Below are 20,507 nucleotides of genomic sequence, written 5' to 3'. Positions count from 1 at the left end.
CTGTGATAACAAATTAAACTACTTTGGTCAGGTGCACAGGTTGGTGCCGTTTCTTGTGCAGTGTATTTACAGGCACATCAGTTCAACAAGGATGGGAAGTGGAAGCTGGTCTGAAATACTGCTCTTCAACAGCCAGATAAACGCACCAGGAAAGCTCTCATACATGTAAGCCAGCTCTTCTCCAGCCCTCAGTTACTCTCTGCCAGTTGTTTAGTCTTCCATAAAGAATACATACATTTTTCCCACATTCAAACATTTTATCAAACTGCTATAAAAAAGTCAATGGATATTAAAACAGAGTAGTAGTGTATATTCTTGCTACAGCCCCAAATTCAATTATAATCCTTCAAGACCCCAGGGGAAAAGTTACAAGTGGAAACACTGTGTGCTCAAAAAATGAGAAATGATCGCATTTGGCATCTGTAAGTTTATTTCTCATGCCTTTCCTCGGGAAAGCAGGTACAAATAATTTGCAGTCATGATGTTGCTTTTGTTTGCCGTGCCTCCTTTGCTTTGCTGCTAACTGCAGTTAATCTTTAGTTTAAGTTGTCTTGCTTAAAAAGGATACCAAAAGATTGTCCCCTCTACCTACAGGCTTACAATGCATTAGGCTCATCGCTAAATGAGGGAATAGATGCAAAATGAGTGATACTAGTTTCCCCTTACCAGTTACCAGCAACCGCATTTTAAAAAAAAAAAAAAAAAAAAAAAAAAAAAAGGCTTTTTTCTTTTTTTTTCCCCTCTTTTTTAGTTTGGTGTGTTGTTGTTTTTTTTCCCCCCCTCTCTACAGATACCTTTAAAGACTTTTACTCAGAGCGAATATGGAACTCGTCACTTGATGATTAATTTGCATGTTGATAGGCAGTCAGTGTAGCAGCTTTCAGATTAGGGACATTCCGCTGCACACTAAAAGGCACAAAGAACAAAAAGTGAATTTCAATCTTGCCCTTCTTTTCCAGTCAGTGCATTCCCAGCCCATGTCTATTGATGAGCAGTTGGAACAATACCAAAATGCAGTGTAAGATCAATCCTGCTGTTTACTTCGCTGAGCTGAAGGAACAAAGGACAGAAGAAAGGACTTAAACCCAGCTATAGTAAAAGAGTGGGGATGAAGGATGAAAAATGTGCCTGATGGGCAGTAGCACAGAGTAAACTCATTTAGAAAATAGGCAGCTCCAGCTGAGATAAAACCAATCATGATTTGTATTTTGTACTGTATCTTCAGGGGATAAAAGCACTTCTATCAGATACCATTGGAGGCAAACTTGAAACACTGCAGTAAAATGCTACGTTCCCTACTAGGGAGAGAATAAAAATTCCCATAATTGCAAAGGAGTGTTAAATATCTGATTGTGCATGCCTTTTTCCTCCCATGGTGAGATAACTCAACCCGGTCCTCTTTTTAACTTCACAGGACCTGTCTAATAGAATATTCAGCTGGATGCTTTTGTATCAAATGCAGCATGACACCGTGTTTTACTTTGATAAATACTGATAATTGTAATTTGGGGGATTATTAGCCTTTAAGCCTTTCTTTTTTTTTTTTTTTTTTAAAAAAAAAGCTATTTCAAATGAGAAGGATGCAACTTCATTGCCTGAACAGGCAGGAGGAGGTGAAGAAAGAGGAAAAAGTTCTCGTTCAAATGCAAATATCTTAACAAACTGTAACTAATGGGAAGGAGAAAATAAAATGGCCCCTTCTATCGCTAAACAAAAATCATCCTAAATCAAAAATCTATTTACTTTTACTGAAAAGCAAGAATATCTGACACAATCAACTACCACCATCTCAGGCAAGGACAGCACAGCACAGAATAATAGAGACGGTAAAAATGAACAGCAGGAGGACTGATGGTATCCTTGTTGACATTCAAGTACAGTGGAATTTGGCTGTTTACTGATCACCCTTTACGGGGTTTGTTCACCTGTTTTGTTCAAAAAATTACCTCCCAGAGGCTATTACTTGCCGACAGGGACGTGTTGGCTCCTCGCTTACACTGATCAATGTACATTCTTCCAGTAAGGATAAAATTCCAAGTAATTTATTTGATTTTCTCCCATGCTTCGAAAGAATCTCTGACTGTCACCGAGGAGCAGATAAACAATGTTCCTGTTTGCAGGAGTAAGCACTTAGAGACAATTATAAATTGACCTGCCAAGACACCAGCACACCAGAGTGAGAACGTTCTCTTTGCAAATAGGGGGCTGGTGTGTGTGTGTGTGTATATATATATATTTATATGGTTGGTTTGGGAAGATTATTATTTAAGAGTGTCAGAGGCAGCAATAGAAGAAAGTAGACAGAAGAACCTCAGACTTGCACAAACCAAGTATTTGAGAAAAGCCTCCGTATTACATCCATACGCAGCTGCGCCCGCACAGCAGGAAGGATAAAAGGGCTAACATTAGGTACAAACATCTCTACTGCTGACTCAACAGCTGAGATGTTTCTGTGGGTTGATGAAGATCCAAAGCATTTTCTCCATTTCACCTCACTTTCCAAGTCCCCTGTTTACTCTCAAGTGACCTGATGTGTCTCTTTTGTCCCAGGATACAATAGCTAAGAAACTCGGGCCCTGATTCTGCAACTCTCTTCTTTCAGTGTTATTCAGCAGGAGACGTCAAACCGCTGCTGATTAAAAGCGAGCGTATTAGAATTAGAAAGGAGGTACACTCCGTCTTGTGTTAACATAGCTTCTACCAGCCCGTTTCTGTGCTAGAAATTTAAGTATTCCTTTTTACTAAAATATTAGGCCTGCAGCCCCACAATGTGCCAGAAATTTGTCCAGCTGGGCAACAACGCATCCACCTTGCCCTGGCGAGAGAATAGCGCTGCATATGGACCAGCTCCCAGAAGGAGGAAGGGTTTCTTGTCTATTTACAGTAACTTTGAACATAGACGTATTTCTGTTCGGTTCTGTGTGCACCCTCTCTCTCCTTACATAACAGATAGCATAATCAGATAAACTGCTGTTAATTTTAACTCTCTCTTCGGAACATTCATATAAGCACACCCATCCGCGTTTGGGAAGAGTCCTCTATTTTTACCCATAAGCATAAATATTTGGTACACTGATGGATCTTAAATTTTTAACTACGTTCCTCCAAGCTCGAGAGTTCATGGTGCTTCAGAGACAACACGAGCCAGTTTATAACCCTCTAGAAACAAGCAGGCTCTGATAAAGGTTCACAGCTGAAATAACCCTTACTACAGCAGTAAAAATACAATGCCATCAGTATAAAATAAGGCAGCATTATTCTAAGCAATTCTATGTCCATAAATAGTGCAAGATTAAAGTGCCTATAAATTGCAGAGTCTTATTTACTTCTAGATACAATTACATTTACAACAGATAAACGTCCAAAGTCTTTGAAATCTGAAGTCCCTGGTGTCATTTTCTAGATGCAAAACCATACTGCATATATCTGTAATACACATTCCTCTCAAGAATATAATTCATAGGGAGCCTAGTGAGAGAAAGACTAACTCCTCCTTCTAGCTTTTTTTTTTTTCCGCCAGTCATTGGCCCTCTGATGAAATCCCTGATGGCTACCTTGAATTTCTACAGCGCTGCAACTAAAAAACAGGCCAGCCATATGCCTTTCCCTTTTAATTAAATCATATCAGCAGGTGACACTCAGGTCCGCAAGGCTATATATGCCCACACCAGATAAGAGGAAGTTCTGATCGCCTTTTCAGGGGCAGCCCACTCACATCCAGAGCAGGACCAGCACAGCAGCTTGCTGAAGACCCAGAACTCGGGGTTATTCAGCCTGGAGAAGAAAAGGCTCCTGGGAGAACTTAGAGCCCCTTCCAGTCCCTAAAGGAGGGTACAGGAAAGATGGGGAGGGACTTTTTACAAGGGCATGTAGTGATAGGATGATGGGGAATGGCTTCAAAATGGAAGAGGGGAGATTTAGATTAGATATGAGGAACAAAATGTTTACTGTGAGGGTGGTGAGACACTGGCCCAGGTTGCCCAGAGCAGCTGTGGCTGCCCCATCCCTGGAGGTGTTCAAGGCCAGGCTGGATGGGGCTTTGAGCAGCCTGGTCTGGTGGGAGGTGTCCCTGCCCAGGGCAGGGGGGTGGAACTAGGTATTTAAGGTCCCTTCCAACTCTAACCATTCTGTGATTCTATACACATGCCTTACCTTTGCCACTAAAGGAGAGAACAGTCTTAAAAGGATTGGGTGTTGCAAGGGGAACCACATCACGTGAAACAAGAGCACACAGATGCACCAGCCCGTGCTGATGGGGAACGCATCCATCACATGTAGAACAAGCCCTCTGACCCCCACCCCAAGGTCGTGCCTAAACAGGCACAAGTAATATTTGACCTACATGCTGTAAAACAGCAGAGTAGCGCAAAAAATACACAGAGAAACATTCATTCAGCCTCCCAAAAGAGTTTTTGAAATCTCATAATATTATTTAATTCCTTAATTACTAATTACTTGTATCCTAATTACTTGAATCCCACAAGCAAGATCTTTTTATTTAGCTGACGCACATTTTTAGAGATTATCCAAAATTTCACAGACCTTGCCAATTCACAGACATGTAGTTGGTTCCCTGAACAATTTCCTCGAGCAGGAAAAAAAAAAAAGCAGGCAGCCAACCAGCCTTTGAAATTGCACTGATGTCTTTATAGTTTCCTACTCTTCTTCAGTTCACACCTTTTTTTTAATTAATTGTAAACACGAGAATGCAAAGACAGAATGTAGACTAAAGTTTCTTTTTGAGGCTGGGCATGCTGGTACCCTTATTTGAAAGGGAGCAAAAGCTCCCAAAGCTTGACAGAGATCTGAAGGTCCCAGAGATGGGCTTGCGTTAAGAAATCAGGCACAAATTCCAAGTTATGTGGCTTATCTCAGCACCTGAACTATCAGTTCAGTTTCTACCTAAAACAAGAACAGTAAGGGGCAATTACTGGGGGAAATTCTCCAACAGCCCCTGCATGGACCTTCCTGATGCCAACAACTGAGCAAGAGAGTCCAGACACATCGAATTCTTGACCTCTCTCCTAGTGGCAAGCACAAAGCTAATGCCCAGATATCTATGGAGATGCACCATGAATTCCTATCGTTCTTGCCCAACTCTGGTCTAGATTTTCTGGACCTTCCTTTCCATTTTGACTGGCTTGGACCAAAGCCTATTTATTCCCAAAGACTTCCACTAAAATTGTCCTACCATTGTCCTCCAGAAACAACCCAAGTCTCGGAGCATACACATTTCTGAAGTTACAGAAAGCCTAGATCAAGAGCTAGCCTGTTCAGAACATCCTACTCAGAAGCATTTTGCCATAGGGTCAAAGCAGCGAGCAACATCTTCTCTAAGCTTCTTCTCAGTGAATCCGGTTCTTCAAGCCAGGGTAGTAGACCTACCCTGAGCAGACAGCTAAACATGTAATTGTTTGTTTTAAAAGGCATGCCATAATACAAAGTGTCCAAGGCAAAGAAAGAGGAATGAAGAAGGGAGGGAGGACTAGGAGCAGTTTCAAACATAAGTTTCTCTAACTTGTGTCTTAAACAAAACAAAACAAAAAAAAACAAACCAAAACAAAAAAAAAGGAGAGTTTCACTACTTGAGCTTTGACAAGAAACCAGCTCCACAGGCTCAGTGAGTTAATTACAGCAGTTTCCAAAAGAGGTTCTGGAGCATGCCAGATGACGGGCAGGACATGAGCTAAGAGGCTAGGAATGGGAATGGCAAGTAACAACAGGTCAGAGTGCAAGGCTTGGACCTCTGCTTTTAAGGGGTTAGTGTGTAAATAAAATAAATAAATGAAAGAAACCTGAAAGCCAGTACTGACTTTTATCAGGGACCAGGGTCAAGGCTGTGAATGACGGCTCTAAAAGGCTGGACTTCATCAGCACTTGAACCGCTGACATCTGCGGGACTTACAGATGATGGCAGCAGACCCCAGACTGATGTATTACAGCAACACAGCTCTGACCTGCAGTGACTAGCATTTTCAGAGTTTTTCTCAGGACCGGTTGCCTTTCCCAAGACAAAATTAAAATTATTCTAGGCTCCAAGCACGGTTCGTGAGCCCTCTCCGTGCTCCGTACCCTCAGCAAATCACTTGAAGAGGCAACAGTGGATTTCAGAGTTAAAACAAATGCAGTGGGTCAGACCCCTAACAGCAACTGTTTCAGGTTGCCTGTAGACTCAGGCATCCATTCCACTTAGGGGATGCCCGCAGTGTCCTGTAGCTATAAAGGCTGGAAGCTTTTCCCACTCACACATTTCAACATCGCCACCAAATGTTACTCTGATTCCCATTTCTTGATATCCCTTTCCCTCGCTTTCTCAGCTTTCACAAGTTTCTGTTTCATGTGCTCCATCCCAATCCAGCCTTTCCCAGAAATATGGGGAAGAAAACAGAAAGGAGGTGTTAACAGAAGTTTAAAAATTGGCAATTTTCTGAAAGGCTAAATCACATAAAGGATTAAAATAAGATGTGCAGCCTCTGCACAGCCAGTTCTCATGGTATGTCTGCTGCGCAGAAATTAAATGCTGTCACCATCTGAGTGATGCGCAGTGATTAAATGAAACATGTCGACGGCGTGTCTGTCTCCACGTGTCGATGGTGTGTTTGGTTCAAATAGCAAAACCTCTTTCCATCCTCCTGAAAACCCAAACCAAGAAACTTGTCTCTAATTAACACACCTTCCACTCTTCCCAGCAATCAGGTCAAAGGCTCAACAGATAAGAAGAAAGAATTATTCCTCACGCTACAAGACTTTTAAGTGGGCCTGATTCTGTATTTTCCATCTGAGCAAAAACTCATGTAGATCACAAAAACAAGGTCTTCACCTGAGGAGGGCCAGGAGGATCAGCCCAGGTCTCTAAGAGGGAGTAGCACAGGGAAGTCTGCTCAGATGCAGTCATACAGGCAGCAGCAATATGAAGACCAAACTAGTCTCTAGGACGTCCTGCACTCATCTCCAGATATTTACAACATTTTCCTGTAGAAAAGTGGTGCAAATGGCTCAAGCATAGGGAAGAATTTAATTTCCCCAAAGAACCAAGTTTCTCTCCCCAGCCCTCAGGCTGCAAGCAGAAAGAGGGTTTGGTCTCTGCGAGCCCAATCAGATACATATACTTGATTTGGAAAGTTTCACATTAAGTTTCACCATCCTCAAAAAATAAAATCCCCGGAAAATTATCTATGTGTGGCTATAGCAATAGCAAATTTACACCAAACTACTATTCCTTCCACCTTGTAATGAGAGCAGCCAGGGCCAAGGGGAGATGATTAGCAAGAGGGGATTAAAAAAATATAAAAGAAAGAGAGAGAGAGAATAAAGCAAGGAGCAGGGAAGAATGGATGTGTGAGCTCTTCCCCTTTTGTACTTGGGGTCACTAGCTTAATTTTCTCTTACATTTGAGTTGTTTTTAATTTCCAGGAAGCCTTCTCAGATATCTTGAAACTTTGCCAAATTATCATTAAGCCAATATTTTATCTCCTCATAAAAATGCTACAGTATCTCCCCCGCGCCGTACATACTGCAGGAATAGATCTTAAATCAGGGAGGATGGGAATTTGTTTTTAAAATGACTTAACTATTTCATCCATCTCAGAAAGAAGGAAAAGCTTTAAGGGGGGAAAAAAAAAATCCCTTTAGTGCTGCCCTCCCCAAATGCAATAATTATTTTCCTGTGACTCTGTTTGAAACATCAGCCCTCCACATCAACATCATGACTGCTCTTTACCTCGCACAGCTGACCACAAATGAAGTTTCACAAGAAAAATAGCTATTAAACTTCCATGTGTGAGGCACTTATAGACATGGGATCTACATAGAAGCTTCACAGATGCATCATTAGACATGGTATCCAGAAGTCCTGCAGGGAGGAAGCAAGAAAACCAACAGCAGAGAGAAGTACAAATGGTCCTTTGCGGATCATAACAACATGAGAGAGATAAGGGACGCTCAGACAGTTAACAAGTATGAGTCCGGCCCAAAATGGATGTTCGGCAGTCCTTCCCTTTATTAAAACAGTGCATTTTCAGAGCAGACGGTTTTTGCTCCTGTTGTCCCTACTTCAAAAACCAGTAAATAAGCCCAAATTTGGCCCAGTGGAATAGCTGCACCATTTAGTACATATGGCCATTTGGCCAGGTCCCTTGTCATCACGGAAGAGCACAATTCCAGGTAAATGATGTATAGGAAACACAGGGAACTCATCTAGCCCATCATTAACCTCATTCCGAGACAGCCCCAGAGGCAGTTCTTTAGCCACCAGCACAGCCAGCTGTCAATTGTGTCAAACCAGTAACGTATTAGTTAGCAAGGGAGCAATCTAAAAAGCCAGCCATAGATCCAAATGCCTAAAAGATATTCTCAAATGTGGTAATTATGTCCTGCAGCTGCCAAGAATGTCCTCAGAGAGTTCACAGATATTGGTTGTACCAGTGAATCAGCGCAGATAGGCACTGTAGCCTCATCAGGAGCGTTAACAACAGACAAGGCTCCCTCAAACTTGGAGGCAGAAATTTTTGAACCGTCAGCAACAACTGGCATGGTAATTGCCATGCTACTTAAAAATCAGTCTGCTCTTGTTTTGCAAAAGCGTGCCGACCTAGGATCTTCATTGCTTAACACGTAATTATTTTTAAACTCAGTGTAGGACATGACATGATAACAGAGTTGAGTTTCAGAGAGTGATCCACAGAGATCCCTGAAAATGAGGTTCCCTTTGCAGTCCCGTAAGTTGGGCAACTAAGCGTGGATGCAGGTCACGGAGAAATCAACATCAACTTTTGGAAACGCTCACAGATTTTCATTGGAAACTGAAGAAACAGCCTGCCTGTAGCATCCTGCGGAGGGTTCAAAGGGATTTACTAACCAGTATGACATTAGCAGGTGTTTCATGTCCATCTTGCAACAGAAAAAATGTTTGTGAGTGCTACTTGGTAGCTAGTAGACGATAGAGCAAACTTCTGCTTATTTCAGTAATAAGCAGATAAGCAGCTAGCTAACAGGACTGATAAGGTCTGGCAATAGTGACAGGGCAAGTAACTACTACTTCTGGGCAATTTCCAAGGGCAGAGATCAGAATCACGAGAGCAGGAGGAGCAGAGCACAGAGCAGCCCCAAGAAAACCAAATGCCAAAGTCCAGCACCACTGACAAAACACAACTTCGTCAACTTTTAATCACTACTGTGCAAAGCTGATGACTTTGATTACCTTTTCGGTGGCGGGGGGAGAAATCTGTAATTCTTTAAAAAATTTTCTGTGATGTCAAAATGATGGATTTTAGTCACCTGAAAATGTTTTGATTCAAATTGTCATTTAAAGAATAATTCAAAACAAAAAAATTCAATTTTTTCCAATAAATCTCCTTTCTCTTTTCAACTGTGCTTTCATTTGCATGTGGAATGAAAGCGATCATTTCTAGGAATTTGATTATTTATTTTTTTAATGAGCTCTGAGTCCCAGCTTTATTTACCACAAAACAAACAGAAAAATCAGCAGACCTGACTGTCCAGAGTCCTCTCATTCTTGAAGTCAGAAGAGCCAGGAGAATCACATGCAAACTGTGCCTACCAGATCACAAACTATCCATGACTTTCCTTAAAAAAAGATAACCAGATATAATAACAGGGAGGAACAGAATGCAAGGCAGATCTCAGATATATCACAAAGTACATCCTGAAACATGAGGAACTAAGGGAATGTGCAAACTAGAATAACTTCTGGGGAATGCTCAAGTGAAGATAGAGTCTGTTCTGAGCATTCTGGAGACAGAGCGCTGGCTGGAACACTGTCAAAATTAGATAGTCCTAACAGTGGGATATAATGCTGAAAGGCAGTTGCAATGATCCTCAGTCACAAAAGACAGTTAGGATATCTAGAAGATCAGCTACAAGCAATTAAGAAAATCTGGAAAACAAAGAGCCTGTCATTTAACATCAGCTAGATCAGGCTTGCTTTCCAACTTTTTTTGGTATTTTAGCATTTAGCATTGGTTTAATTCAGAAGACCCGGAACGAAGATTTAACAAAAACATGTACAAAACATTTCTTGATGACCAAATGCCAGCCTTGCAACGTTCTTCAGAACCCGAAGACCACAATATATCCAACTTTAACTCTGAGAGGCAAAAAAACCTCAACAACCCCCCCTGCCCCCGCCCCAACTTCAGAAAATCAGGTGTATTCAACAGGAAGTTTCTGATGGTCCATAGGATTTTCAAAATACATGGCACATTTTAAGTCTACACTAGAGAACAAAAAGGAGTAAAAAAATCCAGCAGCAATTTCAAACCAGATCTTCTATGACTTGTCAGTGTGACCACCCCAAATGAGTGAGGAGCAGCATCCAGGTACAGAAGGGGCAGAATCCCGAGCACCAGCTCTGACCTTTGGTGGAGGCTGATGGCTGTCCATACCTTTTTGAGGCATTTCCTCCAGTAATTATTTATTTTCTATATCTTAATGTAGGAGAAATTAAGTGGGAAGGATGCTAATCTAGGATAGGAAGGAAATATTGGGCATGATGAGGTAGGGGTTGGTCTCTTCTCCCAAGCAACAAGCGGATAGGACAAGAGGAAATGGCCTCATGTTGCGCCAGGGGAGGTTTAGACTGGATATTATAATTTCTTCACTGAAAGGGTTATCGAACATTGGAACAGGCTGCCCAGAGAAGTGGTTGAGTCACCATCCCTGGAGGTATTTACAAGACACAGAGATGTGGTGCTGAGGGACATGGTTTAGTGGTGGGCTTGGCAGTGCTAGGTTAAGGGTCTTTTCCAACCTAAACAATTCTATGAGCTGAAGCAGAAGAGACCACTGCTTTTTAGTCCCTTTCCCCTCACTTCTTTCCAGACCTTTTTCCTCCTCTGCAGTCACTAGCATCCCTTCCTCCAATTTAATCTCTGTTCCATCACCATTACAATAGCCAAAATATCTACAAACCTGCTGACATTTCCCAAAAGCAGAGTAGCACTTCCACAGGATAAACCAGCAATATTTATTTGAAATTAAATAATTAAATGACGGTACACTTCCTGGTCAAAAACAGATTTTTCAATAGGCTGTGGTTTTTGCACAATGGATACAGCTGATAACATTTACCTGCTTAAAAATCCTGAACACTTCTTGTTAGGTCAAAGAGACCAGCTATTAGTCCTGTTCCATTTTTAACTATAAGCAAGTCCAAAAGATTCTTGTCAGTTGACAAGATTTTCTTGGGAATATTATTTGAAAAGACAAAGTAACATTTTCAAGTTCACCCAGGTGATGTTAGGTTCTCAGCACCTGTATTCAGAAGTGACTTAGAACTTTTTAGCCTATCTAAACTAAAACTGAGAATTTTATGTAATATTTTGTCCTCTGTCGAGCTTTCATTGGATTGGACAGATAAGGAAAACTCTTGAGTCCACTGTAAAGTGAAAGCTTATTGTATTTAAATACAGAAAACATCTACCATTCTCATTGTGAAGAGGTCCCTAAAGAAGAACACATATGGCCCTGGCTTTCCATTCCAGAAACCTAAAACCTTGAAGATGACAATATATTTGAAAATCTCAATATTAACTATTCCATTGCTGATTATTTTAGCAGAAATATCCTGCTACCATAAGCCTCCTGCATGCTTCCTGCTCACGTCCCACCTAACCTCTGAACACTTCACATTCTCCCTCAACAATTGGCAAAAAACTATAGCTGCGTGTTATCCAGAGAAAAATAATTAGCACACACACTAAGTGAGGTGGCACAAAATGGAATGCTAAAGTGAAATAAATGAAAAAAAATCCACTCTTCAATTCTCCAACAAGAATTAATTCCCAAGGCAGAGTTATGTCCTGGGAAATGCATGTTTTGTGTGATTTCTTAAATCCTAAATTAATACTTTTAAAACAAATTTTGCAATTAGAAAAATGTAAATATTTTAAGTCCTCAGTAGTCCTCCGATCGCTTCAGAACCCTCAGGTTCATGCAATCTCATGCGAAAGACAGGTTACAAACCAAGGATTTTTTTGTGTGTATGAAGTCCATGTGAACCCCAGTGTAGTCTGTGAATAGCGCAAAAGTAACTTGTTTAGTTCGAATCTTCTAAAAGACTAACAAGCCCCGCAGCATTGTGATTAAGCCTTGTTGATACAAACAGCTAAGCAGCATGACAGAGGGACAGCACCAACCCCTGCAACTCTTCTGGTAAACCCCTTCCCCAACATTTATTGATTTACTTATCATTTTCAAGACTCACTACATTTCCTAAGTCATGGTTTCTTCTCAGTCTCCCCCAATACCACCCAGGAAGCCCAGGCAGCCAAGGGCTCCCTTGAGGGAGCAGTTTAGCTCTCTGCCAACACAGCAACCAGACAACTTTTGTCTTGTGTTTTGTCTTGTTTACCAGGGTACCACAGGTTTGAGTCTGGTACATGGGCAGATCTCTTACATGAAGATGATGTGTTCTACAAAACTTGCCTCAATTTACTTTTCCCAAGTACCAGGTATCTCTCCTTGACTCTCCGGTACTTCACCCGACACTAACCCAAGGCACAAGTTTGGCTTCTGCAACTGTTTTCACTCCTCCCTACACCCGCATCCGCTTTGCTGCACTTCTTGATCATGAATAAGAGAAAGAGACTACTGGTTTCTTGTAACCTTTTCTGAATTTATTCACCCTGTGAATCTGCCACAAAGTAGTCAGACAAAAAACCATCTCCTTCCCCCCCATGCCTTAGCCGTGACAGATATCACACGTAACTTGGTGATGACCTCTTCTGGCTCTGCAAGTAAACAGCCTGTTTGCAGGACGTGTCAATGCTCAGATTTAGCATCTGATGAGTTTTGTTTCTTGTTAGCATGTCCTGCATTCCTCCTGGCTGGACCTGCCAGGCTGACTTAGCCTATTTGGGAACAGGGGAAAACAGTTCCTAAATATCAGAATAACTTAATAAAATTGCTGAGAAATGCAGATATCTTTTCATTTCCAAAGCGTTTTGTAGTTGGCTCCACCAAAGCCACCAGGAAACCAAAATAAAACTATTCTTTGACCAATAGCACACACTGATAGTGTATCTAAAAAGACATTTCACATACAGGTGGAAACAGTCAGTGCAAAGCTGTAACACTGCTGGAAATACTTCCATTTACAAGTCTGGCTCTCACAGCCAAATGTTTAAGATGATAAAATAACTGGTCGGCCACTGAGTAGGCTGGCAGTGGCTGCACTAAACATTTCTCTTTTCAGTTGTAGTTCCCTTTCCCAAATGCTACTAGAACTCAATATTAGTCTCCCCAAACTGGCTCCACCTTTCTCTGTTTCTTCTAACATTATCCCAACTACTGCTTGCGGGAATTCACGTTCCAACAAAAGTTAAACTCCCATATATCAAATCAGGTTTTGTGCCTGGTGCTCCCTATGAAAGCAACTGGCACTTTTTCAAGAGCTCTGAATGGAAATCTTTGAAATCATTAAAACCTTTCACCTGGTGCGAGTCCCAGATCCCAGTTTCCAGCCCCAGCTCCGATGGAGAAATGGAGCTATGCATCAAGCTGCCACCGCGGCTTCTATAGAGCCTGCCGTTTCCTCCCTTCTCTTCCCAAAGAGATGGAATAACTTCCTGAAATGCTCGCTCAGGTGGTGCAAACGAGCATTCACCTTGAGAGTGAAGCAGATGACACCATGTAGGTGAAAGGAAACATGACGGAGGCCACTGCTACTCAGCACTTCACAAAGACAGAAAAGGCCTCAGGGTACACAAGAGAACGAGAAACTTTTTTTTTTTTCTCCTCCTTACCACTGATGTTTATTGATTTGTCCAGTTCATAGGGAGCATCCCTTAATGTTCTGCTTTCATGTTTCTGCTTTGTTGCATGGGTACAGAAAAGAATATTGCAAATTGATCTTTCTTCCCTGCCTTTGTTGGGAATGAACTCCTATTACGTTAGCTCCTCCGGCCTGTCATCTCATGCTCACTTTGCCAGTATATAATCAGCATGGCTAAACACCGAGGGCTGAGCTGATTAATTTTCCAGCCCTCGCCACTGAGCCCATTGATGCACTCCCTGTTTGATGATCTATGCAAGAGAGGACCACTTTTGATTGCTTGACCCCTGCCCTTAAACCTCGAGCTGTCGGCTCCAGCACCTGTCTAAGTTAGCAGCGCACACATTGTGTTGATTTTCGCTTTAAAAGGAAACCATAACAATGGATTAGCATTCTCAAAACACAAAGGGCCTGATTTTCTGCTCAGCGCTGAACTCTCGCAGCTCCCACAGATGTCAGATGATTTCGGGGTGCTTGGTGCCTCCCAGGACATGCCCAGAATACAAGTTTAAGAAAAACAGATCTCACTCCATATCTGGATACAAATCTGTGAGCTATACCCGTTCAGTAAAATCAAGATCGGGGGGAAAAAACCCCACCAATTAACTCACATCTTCATGCCTTAATTATTCACCTGATCTGGGTTTAGGTAAGCACCAGTTACATTTCCACTCACTACATTTGAAATAAAGTGTGCGGCGCTCATTTTTTCAATGGTGCCAGAGATGTTACTGCTGTTTGTTTCAGATTAACAAACAGATTTCGTTTATATTCCAGGAAGAGCCAGTGAATGATTACTGTTAAGGCTGTAAGAGTCACAATATTCTTCCTTGCACAGAGAAGTTGTTTTACTTAAATGCCCAAATGTTTATATAAAATGTTATCTTGGACTGCCGAGGACGTTTGGAATGAAGAAAAGGAGAGGATAGAAATGGCAAAACATGTAATGGGTAGTTGGTTGTCTTGCCTTTTTTTTTTTTAATGTATATACATATGATAATTCTGCATATAATTATTATAAGTGAATATTTGCAGATACAAATAAGTATGATATATCTTCTATGATATAGATATACAATTTAACTGTAACAACTTATCCTGGCAGCCACATCTTCACAGCAGCCTGAAATAATATGCCTGGTGCAGCAGGGGTGCACCTGTGCATCAAGAAGAAAAGGGAAAAAAAAAAATAAAAAAAATCTGTATTCATGAGTGCAAATTGGGTAAAATTGACTGACTAGCAGTAGTCAGCTACAAACCTGTAATTTGAAACATTCCTTTTGCTTCCCTTAAATTCCAATTTGACTGCTCATTCTGCAAATGCATCAGGTAGCGGCTCTCAGAAGAGGATTTCTGGGTGCTGTTCTAGTGGTCACCACAGTGACCAGGTTAGACTACGCCTGTCCTCATGGCCAGGTGGCAGATCAGGTGTATGTGTGGGGGGACACTTTCCCTGTCCTAATGCCAGGTTCAATTCCAGGTGCTGCTTTCAGTTACATGTGCAGATTAATCCCTTTGCAGGTGTTTCTCAATGGACTCCAAGTGGATGCCCCATCCACAAGTCTAGTCCCTAGAAGCGGATGCAGAGGACTGTGCCATCTCCTCACAGCAGCCCTGAGGAGCAAGGAAATTTCAGAAGATATTTCACCTATCGAAGCCCCATGGAATGCAAACGTGTCCTGAAGACTTCATGGAGGATTATGGAGGAAAAAACATTCTCCTGGCCTATTTATAGCTATTTACGCTTAATACTTATTATCCTTTATCGTAAATAGTTCTTTTCCTATCCTGAATCATCATCTTATTTGTTATGAAAAGTCCAAATCTCCTTTGTTTTACCTGAACTAAATACATAGGCTGTTGTTGCCTTTCCTTGTAAAAGAAAGCTTCTAATTCTTCTCCTTCACCTCTCTGCATGTGTTCCTGTCCGAATTCTTCCTTCTTAAGCATGGATGATCAAAATAGTGAACAGAATTCACACACGTTTTCCCCACTGCAAAAATTTCACATGACATCACAGGCTTCTGTTAACCTGTCATTATATATGGTCATTAATAATGGCCATAAATTTGTAATCACGAGAACACTTAATACATGTAGGTCTGATTCCACCATTATGTGCAAATACATATTTCTGCTTGTGGCAGAAATTCTTTTTACTTCTTCCACTTGTGGCTTAAAATTGAATGCAACAATATTATCCCATTTCTCTCCCTCCTCAATGACAAGGCTGTCCGATTCTTTATGATGAGATGTACATCTTCTATCTTTGCATCTTTTGCAATTTTCAAGAGTAAGTTTCAACAGTTTGCGCCATATAATTTCTGATGAAAACATTAAATATGTCCAAGTCCAAAATTCCATCCCTGAAGACTACCTTTCACAGGCTCCCTTTCAACCTGGCCTTTTCAGCCTCCACTTTGGCCAGGTTACAGCTTTTCTAATCCCCTTTCACTTCACTGGAGTAAATGCCCTTGCAGCCATAACACCGTGAGCTTTGATGGAACCTGGAAATAGGCTGACTGCATTTCCTTCTGTAAAATAAAAGTTACCAACCAAAGACATGATGTTAGTCTTGTGCAAAAATGAGTAATATTCATGGCTGTAATCTAATCATCCAAAGGGAGGATAATCTGAGGTTTTACAAACAATGACTACAATTGAAGAGCTGATTCTGAAGGAATCATCTATTCTCCACCGCTGTTAGCCTTAGAACAGAGAAACAGTGGTCTTAAATTAGACATAAAAAACACTTATAATGGCATTGGGAATTTGAGAGTCAAACAGACTGATTGGGAACCTCATTTTCATGTCATCATACAGCTGAAGACCGTGGTTTTGACAGACTCTCAAAAGGCCAAAACTGACTTGATTTCTTGCAAATTTTCTAGTTGCTCCTAAACTTTCTATTGCCACAGTGCTCACGTCTATGCTGAAAAATGTTTCCCCCCGACACGCGTGCTTTCTTGATTCTCCTCTTATTCTCGCTAACCTTTTGGACATAGCAAGGTAGCCGCTTTCTACAAGCTCTCTCCCTTTTTCAGGAGTGGGTATAAATTCAAGATGCTTTTTGAACCTTTTGGAGCCTTCTTGAAATCTATTCCATCTTCTAGTCCTTGAGCTTTTCAGTTCATCTGACTTCTTACATTTGCAAAAAGCCAAAATACAGACTTTTAGGACATGTTGAGCCAAAGCCACAACACTGGCATCAAAACTACAGTCAACCTTCTCAGCTGCTACGAAACCTCCAGGATGCTTTAAGTTAAGACCAAACACACCAAAGCTTTAATAGATAAGAGATGCAGACCCAAACACGAGCAGAATCCAGGGGTGCCTGGTTCAGGATTCCTGTTTACCAGAACTCTTGATTTGAATAACCAGCAGGATTTTTCTTTCTCCTTCCCCCTTCTATTACTAATATACTGTAGACTATCTATATTACTTCAGAATTGCAATAGTTATGTCAAATTACCATACAATTGGCTTTAATCCTATTTACTGGTGTTTTTAATTAAAACATAATAAATAGTAAATTATATCACTGTCAAAACCGAAACTACATCGTTTTTTAAAAATCAGTAGATACCCAAAATACAGTAATTGTCTTAATGCAGCTTAATTACATCCTTACAAGGAGACAATTTGAAGAGTGACCTATTTTCTTCTGTAGATTTACATAATACAGCAAGCAATCAACGGTCCTGGATACCTGAAGCAAATATTTTAAAGATTAAAATGACGGATGAAATAGGTACTTTTCACAGGGTTCATTTTAATACCTTGATGGGTTTTAACCTGCAAACTATTCAGGGCAAATAGCACTCTATAATGATGATGCTTCTGTGGAAAAGTGAATTTAAAGCTGCGGAGGAAAAGTCAACAGAAAGAAGTAATGAGAGTGTGCTGAGAGAGACTGCAGTGACTACAGTCCTGCTTGTGACATCAGACTAAGGTTTTGAGAATGTCAGGGGAACAAGCACCCCAAGACCTTCTCATGTCCCATGCCCCGCCAAACAGTGCAAGACTGTTCTGACATAAAAAGCAGCCCTTACTTAAGGACACGCTCCATTCCATGAACCCATCTCCTTGGCAGTGCGTAAAGGTAAAACAAGTCTTTAACTGCTTCTCTGAACGGGGACCTTATTCCCAAGTAACACAGCATCCCACTGCCAAAAGCCAACAGGAGCCGAACGTTCATCTCCTCTTTGATCCCTGGACCCCCAGCTCCTTTCCCTAGAGCACTTACGTGTGCATTTGATTCGTTTGGCTCGGATGACACTTTATACCACGCTGAACAAGGATGGCCTTGGTTACACGCTGACTGCCAGGGTAAGTCTTGGCACCAGTGAATACATCTGTGCAAAACCAAGCCCTAAAGGTCACCTGCTTCCATTACAGAAACACTTCAGATAAAGAAAACTCTCGAATTCTGAACACTTCAGCCATCAAGTGTTTTCTCAGGGACGCTTATATGTTTGTTTTGGAACCGGACAAAAACACGGTTTCACCTACATTGATATAGAACCAAAGTCATGGTCATTTCAAGTGTCTTTTAATACAGTAAATATAGGCTCCCACCCTGGTTTTAAATTGAACCCAGAAGAAAACTACAATAAGCACCCCAAATTCTCACAACCTGCAGAAATCAACAGGCAGACAAGGCAGCATAAACCATAACTACCCAGTACATCGCGTGGAATTGCTCGTATTTTTCCCCAGAAGACCTGGGGGTCAGGCAAAGTTACATTTAAGCAGCGCACCAGAGGAGCAACGTGCGTAGCTCAAAGAGAATTAGCATCCCACATCAAATGAAATTGCTGAGGCAGGTTTACCACAGTTTTGACATCTCAGAGTAACTTCATTTGGCCAAAATCTGGACTCTACAGGCCTCCTGGAGGGAGTAGCATAAACCAGGAAGGAAATACTGGGCATCCTTTATGCACTGAAAAGGAAGAGTCACATTTCTTGTCGTTTTCTAGGAAGAAAATCCATAAAAACAAAAGAACCGGCGCTGCTACTCAATCTTTGAACTGATCACTGGACCAAGGTCTATATTCTGTCTAGATGCAGAAAATGGCTTTCTAGACTGACAACTGATTAGTATACAAGCGTGATTATATGCAAATCTCCAATTTCTATTGACTTAATTGTGATCTGATGTAACATGTATAATTAACACATGCATTTAAAATAAATGTATATTTAATTAACATGCATATTTATAAAATGAATATTTATATTTAGCATATAATTTTGGGTGAATTTAGGTGGCACAAAATTGAGGGGTTATCATTACTGATGAGAGCTAGTCACAGCAAAACAGCTTTCACACCTCAGGTTCTCCCAGGGGATTTCAGTCCCAATTTACCTCACCTCTGGTAGGCCAGCCTTGGGCCTTCCTCCACTCAGCCAAGACTGCAAGTCACACCGCGCAGATGCGACTCAGGTAAACATCTTCATTAAAGGCTGGAGGAGGGGAGCCACTCAAATCTTAGTTTGAGCCGAAAACCACAACTGTATGACAAGCTGAGTACAAATGAATTTGAAGCCAAAGGTGAGGAAGTCAAGCATCAGACTGCCGAAAATCGTTTTGTATTATGTAGTTGTATTATGGATACAAGCTACCATGCCACTCCAGCAAGTTTATCCCCATGAAATTCTCTTCTGCAAAACAGAAAATGTAAAGCTTCCTTATATCCTTTGGGCAGGACAGAGGTAGGAGGAATTAGGGTAAATTTATAAATAGTTGAAACACTGATTTCATAGCAACACAAAGACAAGATGCTTTAAACACTCTGGAAAGGCCAGTCAATGCACCAAACCGCGACATCAAGTCAGAAATGGTGATTTGGTGAGCCCGTCCAAGCCACCTTGCTTCTTGCTGCTCCCATGGACCAATGGGTTTTACAGGACACGGTGCTCATCACCAGAGCACTCACTGCCATGAGTGCAGGGCACCAAAGGCATAGGACAGGACAAAATATTTGTGTAGGACAAAATATCAAGGATGACTTCTTTAGCTAAGAACTTCTCTGGTGCAAGCAAGGCTCTCTACAGTAAATACAAGGCTCACTCCCTGGTGCTCCCCAGGGAATAAGCACCCTCAAAAACCAAGAGCAAATTTCACCGCTTTCTACAAACAAATACCCCAAACCACAAGCAAACCACACTCCTGTGATTGTTTTTCCATGTCATCTGTTCTCTTCCTGAGGGACAAATGCTGAACTTGGTGCTTAATGCATTGCTGGGAGGTGCTCCGTTGTGCTGGCGATGAGCATCAGATGGGAACTCATGTGAAACCCAACCCAGAAATTCAGCCATGGGCTTAAGCCGTCTCCTGAGGCAGAGCTCGTGGGAAGTAACCTTTTGTTTCCCACCTACCAGAGTCAGCGCTTGTATGAAGACAATTATTAAATACCCAGTTTCCTTGGGGAAAAAAAAAAAGCAAACGAGGAGGAAGGTAATTCTCCAACTGAATAGCCACCCGTTTCTCCCCAGGGAGATCAGAAATACAATTTCTTCTTCACTTCCCAGGCAAGGCAGAAATCCAGACAGCTGTTGCAAGGTTCGAAACTACCCTAATCTGCCCCGCTTCTTCAACGTGATGGAGCGTATGCTCGTTTATAAAGGCCTAGAACACAAAGAGCTCATCCTTGCTATTCCTGCAGTATTTTGATCAAATGTCATCTCATTCTAAACAAATACTCCTTCTTGA

The sequence above is a fragment of the Chroicocephalus ridibundus genome, chromosome 3 (genome assembly GCF_963924245.1).
Source record: "Chroicocephalus ridibundus chromosome 3, bChrRid1.1, whole genome shotgun sequence".
In the NCBI taxonomy this organism is placed as follows: Eukaryota; Metazoa; Chordata; class Aves; order Charadriiformes; family Laridae; genus Chroicocephalus; species Chroicocephalus ridibundus.
The sequence above is the reverse complement of the archived record's forward strand: the minus strand, read 5'-3'. Positions refer to the sequence as shown.